The 13,997-nt window shown below is 33.5% G+C and overlaps 1 non-coding gene across 1 annotated transcript; it reads left to right on the top strand.

Moving 5' to 3' along the window:
* The first annotated feature begins 10,197 nt into the window (after window positions 1-10,197).
* On the top strand, window positions 10,198-10,361 carry LOC116085552. The gene has a single exon (XR_004116636.1). It is a non-coding gene; the product is annotated as a U1 spliceosomal RNA (small nuclear RNA).
* The last annotated feature ends 3,636 nt before the right edge of the window (window positions 10,362-13,997 follow it).

The raw sequence follows: 13,997 nt of genomic DNA, 5'->3' as shown, positions 1-13,997 counted from the left end.
AAATTAATTAATTAATTAATTTTAAAAAACAAACAAAACAAATACAAACAAACAAAACAGCTTTTCATGATAGGGCAGTTGTCCATGATTATAAGTCCTCCTTCTAATCATGCAAAATCCTAATATGAGACACAGTGTAGACCCCTTATACAACAAGGATCTTTTTTTTTTTTTTGTAGAATATCCTGAAAAAACAAAACTCAAACAAAAACACTTAGTCATCCATGGGCTGGCTTAATCAAAGCCCTCCCCCCTCAGGATTTTAAGAGCTATACAAAGAGAAGGCAGAAAGGTAAGAGCCTGAAGCAATGGGTGTCTCCAAGGAAACAGTATCTTTCAGATATGACGGGACAGGTACACATATGATCTCAGAGAGACTGAAGCTGCACGTGTAGGGTCTGGATAGATTCAACCCAGTGGAAGACCCAGAGCTGATAGCAGGAGGTGTACACACGGGCCCTATTCCTCACTCAGAAGCGATCTCAGTGGACATCTGCGTGCAAAGGGAAAAGCAGTTTTGCACAATGGAATCTCAGTGGATCTATTAACCACACTTAAGTGTAAGGTACACACCTAGCAGTAGATGGCCAACAGAAAATTAATTCAAAGGTATTTTTATCAACATTTTCTCTTATAGTGCTTTGTTTGGACTTTCTTTTTTCTTTTTTCGTTCCTGCTGGCTTTTTGCTTATATATTATTGCCAGTTTTGAGATTTTGTGTATGCATGTTCTTTTTAAAATTTGCTCTCTGGCCCTGGCATTCCCCCACACTAGGGCATAGAACCTTCACAGGGCCAATGTCCTCTCCTCCCATTGATGACCAACTTGGGGGAGGGGGAAGGGAACGGGGGATTGTTTTAGTTTTTTTTTTTTCTTATTTTATTATAGCTTTCTTTTTTCTTTTGGAGGGGAACCTAGGAAAGGAGATATTGTAAATAAAGAAAACATCTAATAATAATAAAAATAATTACTTTACTTTTTTCTATTTCCTAATGAAAACAAGAAAAATTAGATAGAATTGGGTAGGTGGGGGCCAGTAGGTACACTCTGAAAAGAGTTGAGGGAAGGGAAATCCAGAGCAGAATATATTACGTAAAATTAGTTTTTAATAAAATATAAAGGTGTTTTTCTTTAAGATGATATGTTTTAAAAGATTGTTGAATATATTTATTCCATTGTCTGAATTTATCACTTCCAACTATACTTAAAGGTCACACCAATACCTTGAAGATGAACTCAGATGTTGCTTGTCTTTCCATCTGTTCCCTAAATTATGACCACCTTGATGAAGACTTGTTTCTTTCCCCTCCCTATTATATGCTTTTAAAGTTAGACAATTGTAATCATTGTTGAACTTAGGCTCTTGATAGAGTTAGAGCTAGAAATATTCTAAAGCTCCTGTTGTACAATAAACAAGAGGAATTAGAATAATTAAGAAATTTCAATTTTGTGACCACTTATTCTTTTTTGGTGGGAGACTTTATTGTGAAATAGCTCATAATCTCTATCTAACATATATGATCATTTAATGTATTTCTTTCTATCTTAATATATAGTGCATTCATACTGAGAGAACACAGAAGAGAATATTGATTTAGATATTTGAAGAATGTGAATAGAAAAATCCCAAAAGTTAGCAAATAAATATCCTCACCATTCTCTGAAAATAAACAATATATTTTTGTAAATGTATATGAGTATATCTGTTTAATTTAATATGTTTATGTTAATGTTTAACAAAAATATTAAATTATTTCTATAATAAAACAATTAAAAACATGAAATTTGATTCCATTGATAACACATTGTAGCATATTAAGATACCCTGTTTATTGGGTTAGATTCTGAAACTTGTAGCAATTTTGTTTTATGTAAAGTTTGCATTTTTAGATTATTTTCTTATTTCTGAAAAACTATGTCTATAATTTCTTGTATGTATGTACTTTAGCTCTGGTGACATTAATGTAGCAATTTTAAATATTAAATCATAGACATGGGCTTACAATTAGAAAAAACAATTCAATAATACCTTAATAGGTACATGAAAACAATTTCCACAGATAAACAAAACACAGTCCTGTTAAAGCAAGATCTACCTTTAACAAAAAAATAAAAGGTAGAAATTTACTTTTTTGTATTTTTTAAGTTCAAGAAGGGCAGAAAGAAAGCAAAAGAATCAGAAGGCAGATGATATTATACAAATTTACTTTAAAATATTTTTAAATCTTAAGAACTAATCAGCAGAAAAGCTTTACAAAGGGAATTTCAATATAAAACTCAGAGAATTCTACTTTGGTGTGGCCCCAGAAGCCTTTCATCCTAGGACTTGGGATGCAAAAGCAGTCAGATCTCTGTAAGTACTAGACCAGCACTCTAGTGCACAGAGAGTCTACGTAGTGTGTTCTATAATTTCCAGATTAAAACCCTATATTTTTTAAAAAACAAATCATGCATTGTAGGTCAAGATGGCAATCTGAAATGCTTTAGAGTTCCAGAGGAGTGAAAACACCATAATCAAAGTTTTAGCTCTTGTTTTATTCTTTCATTTGTTTGTTTTTGTTTTTAGTTTTTTTTTTGTTTTCTATTTTTGTGTGTATTTATAATGCAGGATTATTGTTTACTTCCTTTTCTAGGCTTATCATAAAACAAGTCATAACAATATTGTCTTCCTATAAAATTTTATCCTGATCAGAATATTAAAGATGATAGGGACAGAGGGCAAGGACAACTAGAGTTAAAGAATTACTATTCAGTTTTGACATAATCTTTTAAAAATTTTAATTAGATTTTTGTCTTTAATATCTCATAAAATTTTTCAAAACCAAACTTGGTATTCTCTTTCAAGTTAACAATTTCATAATTTCTCTTCCTAGGTGTTCTTAAATTTCAATTAAAATAGACAAACATGGTTTGAATTATACTATCCAGAATTCCTACTTTAGTGTACAAAAAGAACAACCAAAAATACCAATATGAGAATACTATAATTTCTCCAGTTTGGAAATACTTTAATGTTATCATATTTCTTATACAGGAAAGAAAATACTAGAGTAACAATTGAAGTTTGTTTCCCTGATATTTTATTCTTCCTTGGCTTTCTGCTTCCTATCGTATTGTTTCCATTTTTTTCTCTTGACAATTCTGAAGATCAAAATTATATTACTTCTTGTGGTTTGTTTCTTAAATCAACAATGTTTCATGCTATTGCCGAGAGTGACTTTTTTCAGGACATGTACTGAAGACACTTTCCACTCCTGTTACAAGTTCATCCAACATTTATGGAAATGTGAGAAGGATAAAGAAAAGTCATCACTCCTTTTCTTGTCATGCCAGATGAGCAACTAAGGTTCTTCCCACCAAGAAATGGTATGCCATTCCATCCTATATATTATAATGGCTATCTCCATGAGGCAGTTTTACATAATGCGGAGTTACTCTGATGCCCTAAAACATCTCATCATGTTAAACTGGAGAGACTTAAGTGTCTGTTATCTTGGGCATATTTATCATAAGGTTCTCAAAAAATTGCTAATGCAAAAGAGAAGAAGTGTGAACAGTTAGAAGATGACACAGAAAGGAGTACAGATTAGATATTACAAAAATATCAGGAGAAAACACAAATGTTAGCCAATGAAAGAATGTTCTCTTATGTTGAGAAAACAAATTTAAATGATCTGTTCAAATACTGCAAAAACAAATGAAAATAAAAATGAACATATTATTTTCTAAATATTCTAAAGTCAAAATAAAACAACATTCAAAAAACCAGCTCAGTATAAAGCAACTGACTATTTTACATTCTAAAAGGACCACTGGGGTTCAGAAAGAACGCAGTCCAACCTTAGAGAGCAGTATCAACAGTTAGGCAAAGGGGGGCCAACTTTGGATCAGTTGCTCATCCTAGTGACTCTGCTTCTAAAAGTAAATCTTTGTGAGGTTCCATGTGAAGGCTAGAACTGTCAGTACAAAACATATTCCTGTGATTAAAGGAAATACAAGATAGTTTATTATTCTGCCAACTGTGAGTGAATACGGCCTGGGAACATAGATTCAGATAGCCTGCAAGAATACATTCTGACAATGAAATAGTTTCAAGACATTATTGTAATGGAAAAACAAAATAAAGCAATAAGTCAAGATACTTTCTCAAACGCATTTGTGAGAATATCAAGTTGGTTGGCAAATCTGTTATAGTTCACTAATGCCATCTCATGCCATTCTTAACTTTTGTGTTTTTGACATCTGTTAAATCATTAAAAAATGATTTATCCATTGGTCAAATGGGATTGGACCAGGCACAGAATTCGGCAAAGAATGACTCTTAAGGAATTACATTTCTAGATTTTGAATATTCCAACTTTTTACAATCACAAAGTTATAATCACTCAGTCAGCCTCGTAGAAATCTTTAATACAGTCACTGATTATTTCTGGAGACTTCAGTTCTCAAGATATTTAAACTTACAGTGTTTTCAAAATGATATAAGCACCCTGTTTAGCAATGTGAGGATTTTATATGTCTTACTAACCAATTTTTACTTTTATGAAATCGAAAGATGAAAGTCTTACAATTGAATAAATACAATTCACTACCACCCTTCAAAACTAGCCACTTGAAACACAGGCTTTTGTACTTCAGCTGTTAGTAGAGTTCTAAATCAGTTAAGGCAGTAAAGAGATTCCTATGTGAGTAAGTCTTAGGAGTACAAGCATATGGGAAAGAATATTGAACTTAGGCCAAACAATGACATGACTAACCAATAAAAGATATACATTTGTTTTTGCTTCATTTTCAAGGTGATGGCTAGAAGCATCAAAGGCAAGGCCTATTCTGTACCTCTATAGTCATGGGAGAAATGGCTGTTCTTTAGAACAAAATTTGTCTCACAATGTCCTAACTCACTCCAACACATGCGGCTCTTACTGTGTATGAACATCAGAAACCAAACAAATAGTTCCATTGGATCTTGGATTTGAACCTCAAACCTCTAAGTAAATTTCTATTTATTATTTTACTGAATTACCTTACCAAGTACTTCTATATTGACATGAAGTCAATGTACACTTTTCAAGGGCAGTTTAACAATGGAATGGAGCTTTAGTCCCTGTGAGTTCTGAGGGTACTAGTTAGTTCATATTGTTGTTTGTCCTAAGTGGCTGCAAACCCTTCAGCTCCTTTGGTCCTTTCTCTAGCTCCTTCATGGGGACCCTGTGCTCAGTCCAATGGATAGCTGTGAGCCTCTACTTCTGTATTAGTTGGGTACTGTCAGAACCTCTAAAACACCAACCAAAGAGTACACATGGTGGGACTAATGGCTCCACCAGTATGCGTATAGCAGAGGATGGCCAAGTTGGTCATCAATGGGAGGAGAGGTCCTTGGCCCTGTGAAGGTTCTATGCCCCAGTGTTGGGGAATGCCAAGGACAGTAAGCAGGAGTGGGTGGGGTGGTGAGCAGGGGTAGGGGGAGGGAACAGGGGGGTTGTCTTTGTTTTTTTTTTTTTATTTTATTTGTTTTTTTCTTTTTTTGGAGGGGAACCTGGAAAAGGAGACACTGTAAATAAAGAAAACATCTAATAAAAAAAAAAAACCAATGGAATGGACATATCAGTCTGAGCCATCTCATCTCATCCTAAAACTTCAAATAAGTCTAATCAGCTATAAATATAGAAATAATTTAGGGTAGAGAACATAACTGAAGATTACTTTTACCCTTACATACATACCCTACATACCTTTACATTCTGGTAATTCAGCATGTCACATTAAGGTTTCTAGAACTAAAATAATTGCTAGGTGTCAGTGGACTCATTAATATCCAATGCAGAAAGATTCATGCTAGAAAATATCCATCTAGATTTTGACCTTCAAAACTGAAAGGTGATTCAGTGCTGATGAACTCCTCCACAGTGAGTCTAAGTTCATTTTAAAAATACCATTTGATTCACTAATTACACTCCCATGTTTCAACATTATCTTTAGTAGTATCAAAGATTAGACTTGACCCCAAATTCAAATATTCCTGTCTTAGTTACTCAATTATTATGGAGTCGCACTTGTTAATAATAATGGGGACTTTTATTATTTTAAAATATTAGTTAAATAATTTGTTAGAAAACATATTTAAGTTTTTACAAATTTAACATCAATGGCACTTGTAACTCTCAGAGCCCATTTATCATCTTCCAAGTTTTATCATCCTTTTTTTCTGATCAACACCTCTCACTTTTTCTTAGATTTGTATAAATTTGGGTTTGTGGAGTAAAATGGCAGTTAATCATTACTCTTTATCAGTTTTATTATTATATAATTAATATTTTCCAACAACATAATTGAGAAGATTTAGAGAAAAATAGAGCCTATGCAAGTATCCAGTATCTTACCAAATAGAAAATTTTATTAGACCAAGTTAGATATATAAGGTGAAATTTGTTTCTGACTAGAACATAAGGTAGAGAGAAGTCATAAATACTAATGACACAGTTGTAAAGGTAAGAAAATGATTAGAGAATTTTAAAGTCTTAGGTTGTAAGCATACTACACAATCTTGATTTTATACCTGGTTGTTACAAGAAGAACATAAAATTTCTGTCTTCATGACAGAAGATAGTTATCTAAGGATAAGTGTTCAAGATATGGTACTTCTCTTCCATGGAGTATGGAGAAAAAATACTTACCAGGACTTCTCAGAGTTGTGCCTTCATACTCAAGAAAAAGTTAAAAGCTATAAAAATGGCAGAAAGTATTTAGAAGATTCAATTATATAATGAATTTTCAACCTTAGGATTTTAAAATGATTTAATATGATTACTAAGATCAGTCAGGGAACAAGGAAAATAGAAAGCCTGTTTTAGAAAAAGTCACCAAAATTCATTACTATTTATTTTAAAAAAACTATTGATTATTTTTCCAGAATTACTAGTATTCAGTCTGGTCATGGTGGTTTTATAAATGTGTTTATATGTTTTTCTTTACATTTCCAAGTTACTGATTATTAACTCTTCTCTTTTGTGTATAAGAGTATGGATCCTTTTATTATTATTATTATTCTTTAATCCTCTTGTATAGTCCAGTCTCCATTCCCCTCCCAATCTCTCCCCTGACCCTCATTCCTCCTCCCCCACCCCTACCCCTATCTCTAAAAGGAGGTCCCCACTCCCCCAGCCCCACCTCACCAGACCTCCTCACTCACCTGGCCTCAAGTCTCTTGAAGGGTTAGGTGCATCTTCTCTCACTAAGGCCAGACCAGGCAGGCCAGTTGTTTATGTGTCAGGGGCCTCGTATCATCAACCATCATGCTGCTTGTTTGGTGGCTCAGTGTCTGAGGGATCTAGGTCAATGGAGACTGCTGGTCTTCCCATGGGGCCATCTCCTCCTCAGCTTCTTCCAGCTTTTCTCTAATTTAACCACCAGGGAATCCCTGGCTTCTCTCCATTGGGTGGGTGATAGTTTCTTCATCTGACTCTTTCAGCTGCTTGTTGGGTCTCTCCAGGGGCAGCCATGCTAGGCTTCTGTCTGTAAGCACACCACAGCATCAGTAACAGTGTCAGGCCCAGGGCCTTCCCTTGCTTCCTATATCCTTTCAATCTTTATTAGTCAGATTCTAATGCTTGAAACAGTTTATCTGTAATCCATATTCTATTGTCTATTTGTCATTAGTATGAGAGTACAGATTCTCTTTTACTTAATTATATACTGTCTAGTACTTATTTATTGCAATACTAAAAATTATGTGTTGAATTGTAAAGGACTTTAAAACTGACTTTGTTTTTCACCCATAATTCATTATAAATCCTTAGATTTCATATGAAAAATTTTCAGGTCTGTCTGCTAATGAAGTATCTTAATGATTACTGAGAAAATAGCATGCATTTTCACAATGATTTTCTGATATGTCATGTGCTCTAAGGATATTCATCGCTACGTTACCATAGTTTCTTATATACTTCAGTCAAGATAACTAATGAAGATTGATGCTTGATTCTTCTGGCTTTTTTCATTTCACATTTGCATTTCTATTATCTAATTGGATAAACCTTGACATTTGAAACAAAAATACACTGACTTATTTCTGTATTCCCATATGCACAAAATCACTACTTCAAAATTAACATACCTTTACCAACATAAGAACTGCTAAACCGTTCAAATTCCTTTTCTTCCATTTTTTTTTTAATTTTGATTCAGTGTATACTCTTAAGTAACACATTCAAAGTAGCTTAGATTATTCCTTGTTTGCATCTCTAGTATAATTTGTAATTTATTTGAAATGATCTGTGATTGATCTGTTCCTTTTTTTTACTAATGTAAGACTTCTTTTATTTCTGGTTTTGTTTCATGAATTCATGTTGATGCATTGTTAAGAAAGTAGACCAGTAATACATTTCTTAAAGTATAATCTGAAGGAAAGAATACTCAGGAAATAATCATTTTCTCCCTACATGGTATAATCAATTCTCCAGTGTTGCATAGTAAATCAGCTTATTTGATTTTGTACTATTCACTTTATAATTATTTTCACAATGATACAAATTCACAATCATTTATTTCCTGATTTATACATTCTTTGCTGTTTTAAACAACAGAAATCCCTACTACTGATTTACTTTAAAGTTTTATCATTAAACACTATGAGCAAGGAAATAGTCTGGGCAGTTCACACATCTTACCCATGATTAAACCTTCAGTTTGTCATTACATATAGAGAGCAATATTTTGTGTTTGATACAACAGATAATTTCCCTTCCTTCAGAATTAGTGTACCAGCAATAACTTAGTCATGGACAATTTTCCAATGCTATGGGGGATTTATTTTCCTGAAGGATAAATAAATCACTTAAGCAATACTGAGAGTGTTGCTTTAAATAATATGTTTGTGCATATATATTTTTAGGGAAATCATAGTTAGTATAGTACTTCATAGCAAAATGTGATTATTGGTTTCTTTTTACTCTAATAAGATATTACCTGGGAACCACAGCCAAGGTGTGACTACTCATGTTATTTAATCATTAACCTTTCTTCACATATAAACCAAAGACTTCTAACTAGCTAATATACTTGATATCTCTCTAAGAATGCCCCAAGATAGGCCCTTATTTTGAAAATATAAAAAATAAGTTATTTAAACACTTGATTGTATAATTCTTCTTTGAAAAGTGGGGGCTCTCAAAGATAGAACCACCATCCAAAGAGTGACCATGAGGTGGACCAAGTCCCACCATGCATATGTAGCAGATATGCCCAGGCTCATTCTAAATTTGAAAAAGCAGACATTAAAAAACATTAAATAAACATCAAAGTGAAAACTGTTTAAAATAGAATGTTTTTAACTGTGGTAAAATAAATAAAACTTAAACCATCACACTGTAGCCACTGCTAAGTAAATAATCTGCATTTATTTTAACATTAATATAGAAGAATATATTTAGACAAGTAAAAAAAATTGGACATTTTTCTTATATATCTAAAAGGAGCACAATTAAACCATTTATGTTTGTTCACTTATCAAAGTTTGGTATAACAAGCATTCTTCTTTGGTTGATTCTTTTATTTCATGAGATGTCAACAAAGGCACTAAACATGGAGAAAGCTCTGTAAGCTGCCATCATGTGAACATTTGACAAATGTGTGTGTGAAGCTGGAGTTACTTACAGTTGTGAGACCATCAATGTCAGTGCTGAGTACCAAACTCTAGTCTCTGCATCAGGAGCAAGTGCCTCACACTCACAGATAAAAAGGTTGTTTTAGTGTATTTTCCAACAATTGCATATGACCATGACTTGACTTGTGTTCACCAAAGTACAAAAACAATTCTTGCTCTAATTGCTATACTACTTCATCTCCATTGGAAGGGGCAGAAAGCAAAACTCATGATGATGTCCACAGTAGCTCAGAAAACCAAAAACAGGTTAATCTGGCAAGTAATTAATTGGAATTTTGGCCATGTCAACAGTTTCTACCAGACTGAAAGGAATACCTGAGGATCCAGACATTGGCTGTACTTCTGGATCCTAAAAGAACTTAGTGTCCTGAAAAATAGAAAGGAATTCTTAGAAGAAAAGCTTAACACCATGACCTATCAGATCAAGTAAATTTTGTTCTTTCTGATTTTTGGGAGAACACTGATCTTTTTTTTTTAATATTTAATATTTTTGGATCCCATCTAGTTATAAATTTGCCCTTAAAATTCTTGCCAGAATACTTCCCTGGCAGGGGAGACACCATGATCCAGAAGGTGGTTTTCCCAGGGAGAGGCTCACCCCTTGCACTTGGGGTATGCTGACCCCTGCGATTTCCCCAAATGCAGGAAACTCAACTGCATAATTTGTGGTAGTGGGGGACTGTGTTCACACTGTCCCCTGAAAAAAAAATTCTTGCCAGATTTATAATCCAGAACAGCCATTTTAAAGACCCTTGGGTCACGTCTTTGAGCCGTATATAAAAAGAGGGCCTCCTTATATCTCAGTATTTAGGCAACCCAGTAGCCCACTTTCAGATATAATGAGGAAATATCAATGCCCTGCTATACTGAGCAGCCCAGCTTCCCCAGCATCATCCGAAGCTTCATAACCAGATTAAGATAACAGATAAAGACACCCATATGCTTGCTAGCCTTGGTGTCATACACCTTTAATCCAAGCACTCAGCAGGCAGAGGCATGTAGATCTCTGAGTTCAAGACCAACCTGGCCTAGAGAGTGAGTTCCAGGAAAATAGAGCTATGCAGAAAAATCTTGTCTCAAAAACAAACAAACAAACAAAAAACCAGAATATAAAATACCATGTTGGCTCTTTCAAGGGAGTTGGAGTTTATTGTGCCTACTTTATTACAGTAGTCTTAATTGGCCATTTAATTTTATTACCTAAAATTTGACATATGTGACAAATGGGTATCTTTATTCAGCATAAATGTTAAATAAAAAATAACAATGACATTGAAATAAACAAAACATGAAAAAAATGAAAAAATTATAAAGAGATGCATTAGGGCACACTTCCTACATTTTATCCTGTAAAGAATACAACAGGACAGAAAAGTTTCTTCAAAGTCATGTATGTAATTTATTCAGTTTTTAACAATAAAATCATGTTTTCTATAACAACAATTTTCTAAACTATTTTTGAAAAGCATAAGGTAGAACATAGCAGGATTGGAATCAACACACATATATTTTTACAAGTTACAAAAATATCTTACTAATGGGAGCATACTATGTCTTGTTACTATCTTTTATCACTTTCAAATTTGGTGTTTTACTTTGGTAGCCTATTGTATTTTTGGTAGCCTTTGAATTTTCTATCAGCCTAGTCCCAAGTATACACCTTTCAATTGTATACTCACAACAGGCACATCATTCTTGCAGTTAAGTACTCTATTTCCTGAACAATTACTGATCTCCAATCTTTCCCCCCCTCTTGTGTGTATATGTAAAATAGACATTCTTGATAGAATATGCCAATATAAATATAAATTTGAAGAACACTTTATACTTCTACTTATATAATTAAGTAGTGATAAATGAAAGTGGCACAAATTAAGTTCCATATTTTAAAAATTCAGAACATGTAAAGATGTTTATTAATCTACTCTCTCATACACTGTTAAGTGCTGCACTTCTGTGAACATAGCTTCTAATCTTATTATTTTCTCAGAAAATGATTCATGTTTCCCTTTATCTAAATGTCTTCAACCCACCACATAATTTATCTGTACTCCCTCTGCCTGAATGCTGCATGAATTTTGCTCTTCTCATTGGCTTAGCTTCATGTTTTCTGTCCTTCCTCATTGGCCAATATCATCTTCTAGCTTTTAGCTTTTACACTTAACCATTTTTTCTATGACTTTTCATAATTTTCATGTAATTATATACCTACTGATATTGGAAGTCAAATACATTGTCAGAGATGATGTAGAAACATCTTTGTAAGTCTGTATGGAACAAGCATTTTAGAAATAAAATAATGATATGATAGAACTAATAATACTTTAAAAGTTCCATGCAAGAACTGTTCATTAGAAATTAATTAAAACCTTAACAGAAAAACTGTTAGAAGATGAAGTTAGAACATTTAAGTTACAATATTAAAAGTTTATTATAGACTGATATAAACTGAAGACACATGACACAAGTATAGAAATTAGAAACATGGTGTCAACAGTGTCATTCTATGTAGAACTTGAGCAATGGTTGACAATTGTGTCAATGGAAGGAGAAGGACTTTTAAATTTGTGATGAGAGCTTAGGAGATGAGCATTCTATAGCAGGGATCATGCTTGTATTTCGTTGAAATCTTCTATTATGCTTTAATCATTGTCAAATTAATGGTACATGAGTGGTAATTATGAAATTTGTTTTTTTTCTTTTTTCTTTTTGATTTTTGTTTTGTTTTGTGATTTTCTTTTCTTTTCTTTTTTATTAGATATTTTCTTTATTTACATTTCAAATGATATCCCTTTCCTGATTTACTCTCCAAAAAAAACCATGTTCCCTCCCCCCTCCCTCTGCTCACCAACCCACCCTCTCCTGCTTCCTGGCCCTGGCATTCTCCTATACTGGAGCATAGCGCCTTCACAGGACCAAGGGTCTGTCCTCCCATTGATGACCGGCTAGACCATCCTCTGCTACATTAATAAACCCTAACAATAGTTCACTCTAAATAATAAAAAGACAAACAATAGCAACAACAAAACCCAGCAGACATTGCTGTGATTATTGAGGATAACAGTCCCGAAATAGTATACTGAGCAATACAATGAAAATTTGCAGTATCAAAGCTGTCTTGATATGGAAACATAGATAATAAATTATTGTACATTTAATTACAACTTATAATAACTGATTAATGACATGTACTGTAAATTTCTGTCTCTCTTCAATGTGTTTTTTCCTTTCTACGCTGACAATGTAAATACGGAAGTAATGCATGAAGACCCTTACTTCTTTTGACCTCCAAAACGCAGATATAGATAGATTTTTCCTTAGTTAATTTTTAAAATGTGTTTGGTACTCAGTTTTTATATGCAATGAATGAATACCACTGTGCTTTTAATTTTGTCTGTAAAGGGAGATCATTATTGAGAAGTATAGCTGACTGCCATCTTCAATCATAATAAAAGTTACAATATATGGCTAATAACTACAAACAGATAACATTACAAAGACACACTCCTAATAAGTGCAAAACATGCAAACATCTCAGGGTAATAATAAGCTGCTGTAAGTAACAAAAGGACAAAACATAGACTCACGGTCATTAATAATAAAATCATATTGAGATATAAAGCACAAAATAGAACAAAGTACTTTTGGAAGTGAGTTTCAAATAAATATTTAAGGATAAATTTATTTTAAAAAAATGTAATATTGATGAAGATCCGCTCTATAAGAAAGAATCCGTGTCTGAAGCTGGAAACCCAGCCAACTGCCTAGGGCTAGTAAAATCATGCATTTTGGAGAACAACTTACAACAGCCAAATTATTAAAACAGAATCATCTACAACTTAATTCCAATTATTTGTCCTTATGCCCACATATCAATGTCATAATCACAGCTTTTTGAGGAAACTTCTCTTTGTAACAGGAGAGCTTTGCAGAAAACTGCAACCAGTCAAAAAGCAAAGCTATGGATTTGAGTCCCAATGAATGTATCTACAAAATAATGCCTGTTCCTGAGGCTCAGTGAACATTGAAGAGGGATTGGTGAGACAGTGCATGCTAGAGAACTATGGAGTTTCCTGGGAGGCAGTAGACATATGACATGTTGCATAAGTATATTCATTGTTTTAATGCGGAAATCTCAAATTTAATCTCCAATCCAGACAGTACAGTTAGCTAGTAAAAGTTCTCTGTGTCTATTTTTTTCTATCTCCTTATGCCTACTGTCACTTTTCTTTGTGTCTCTTCTCACATTTACACACATACTGCTGTGCCTGAAATGTGGAACTTACCATGAGCTAGTGTATTCAACGACACAACCAATGCTTAATCTTCTGAGACA

The sequence above is a fragment of the Mastomys coucha genome, unplaced genomic scaffold, assembly GCF_008632895.1.
Source record: "Mastomys coucha isolate ucsf_1 unplaced genomic scaffold, UCSF_Mcou_1 pScaffold9, whole genome shotgun sequence".
In the NCBI taxonomy this organism is placed as follows: domain Eukaryota; kingdom Metazoa; phylum Chordata; class Mammalia; order Rodentia; family Muridae; genus Mastomys; species Mastomys coucha.
Note: the sequence above shows the minus strand (reverse complement) of the source record. Positions and strands in the feature narration are given on the sequence as shown.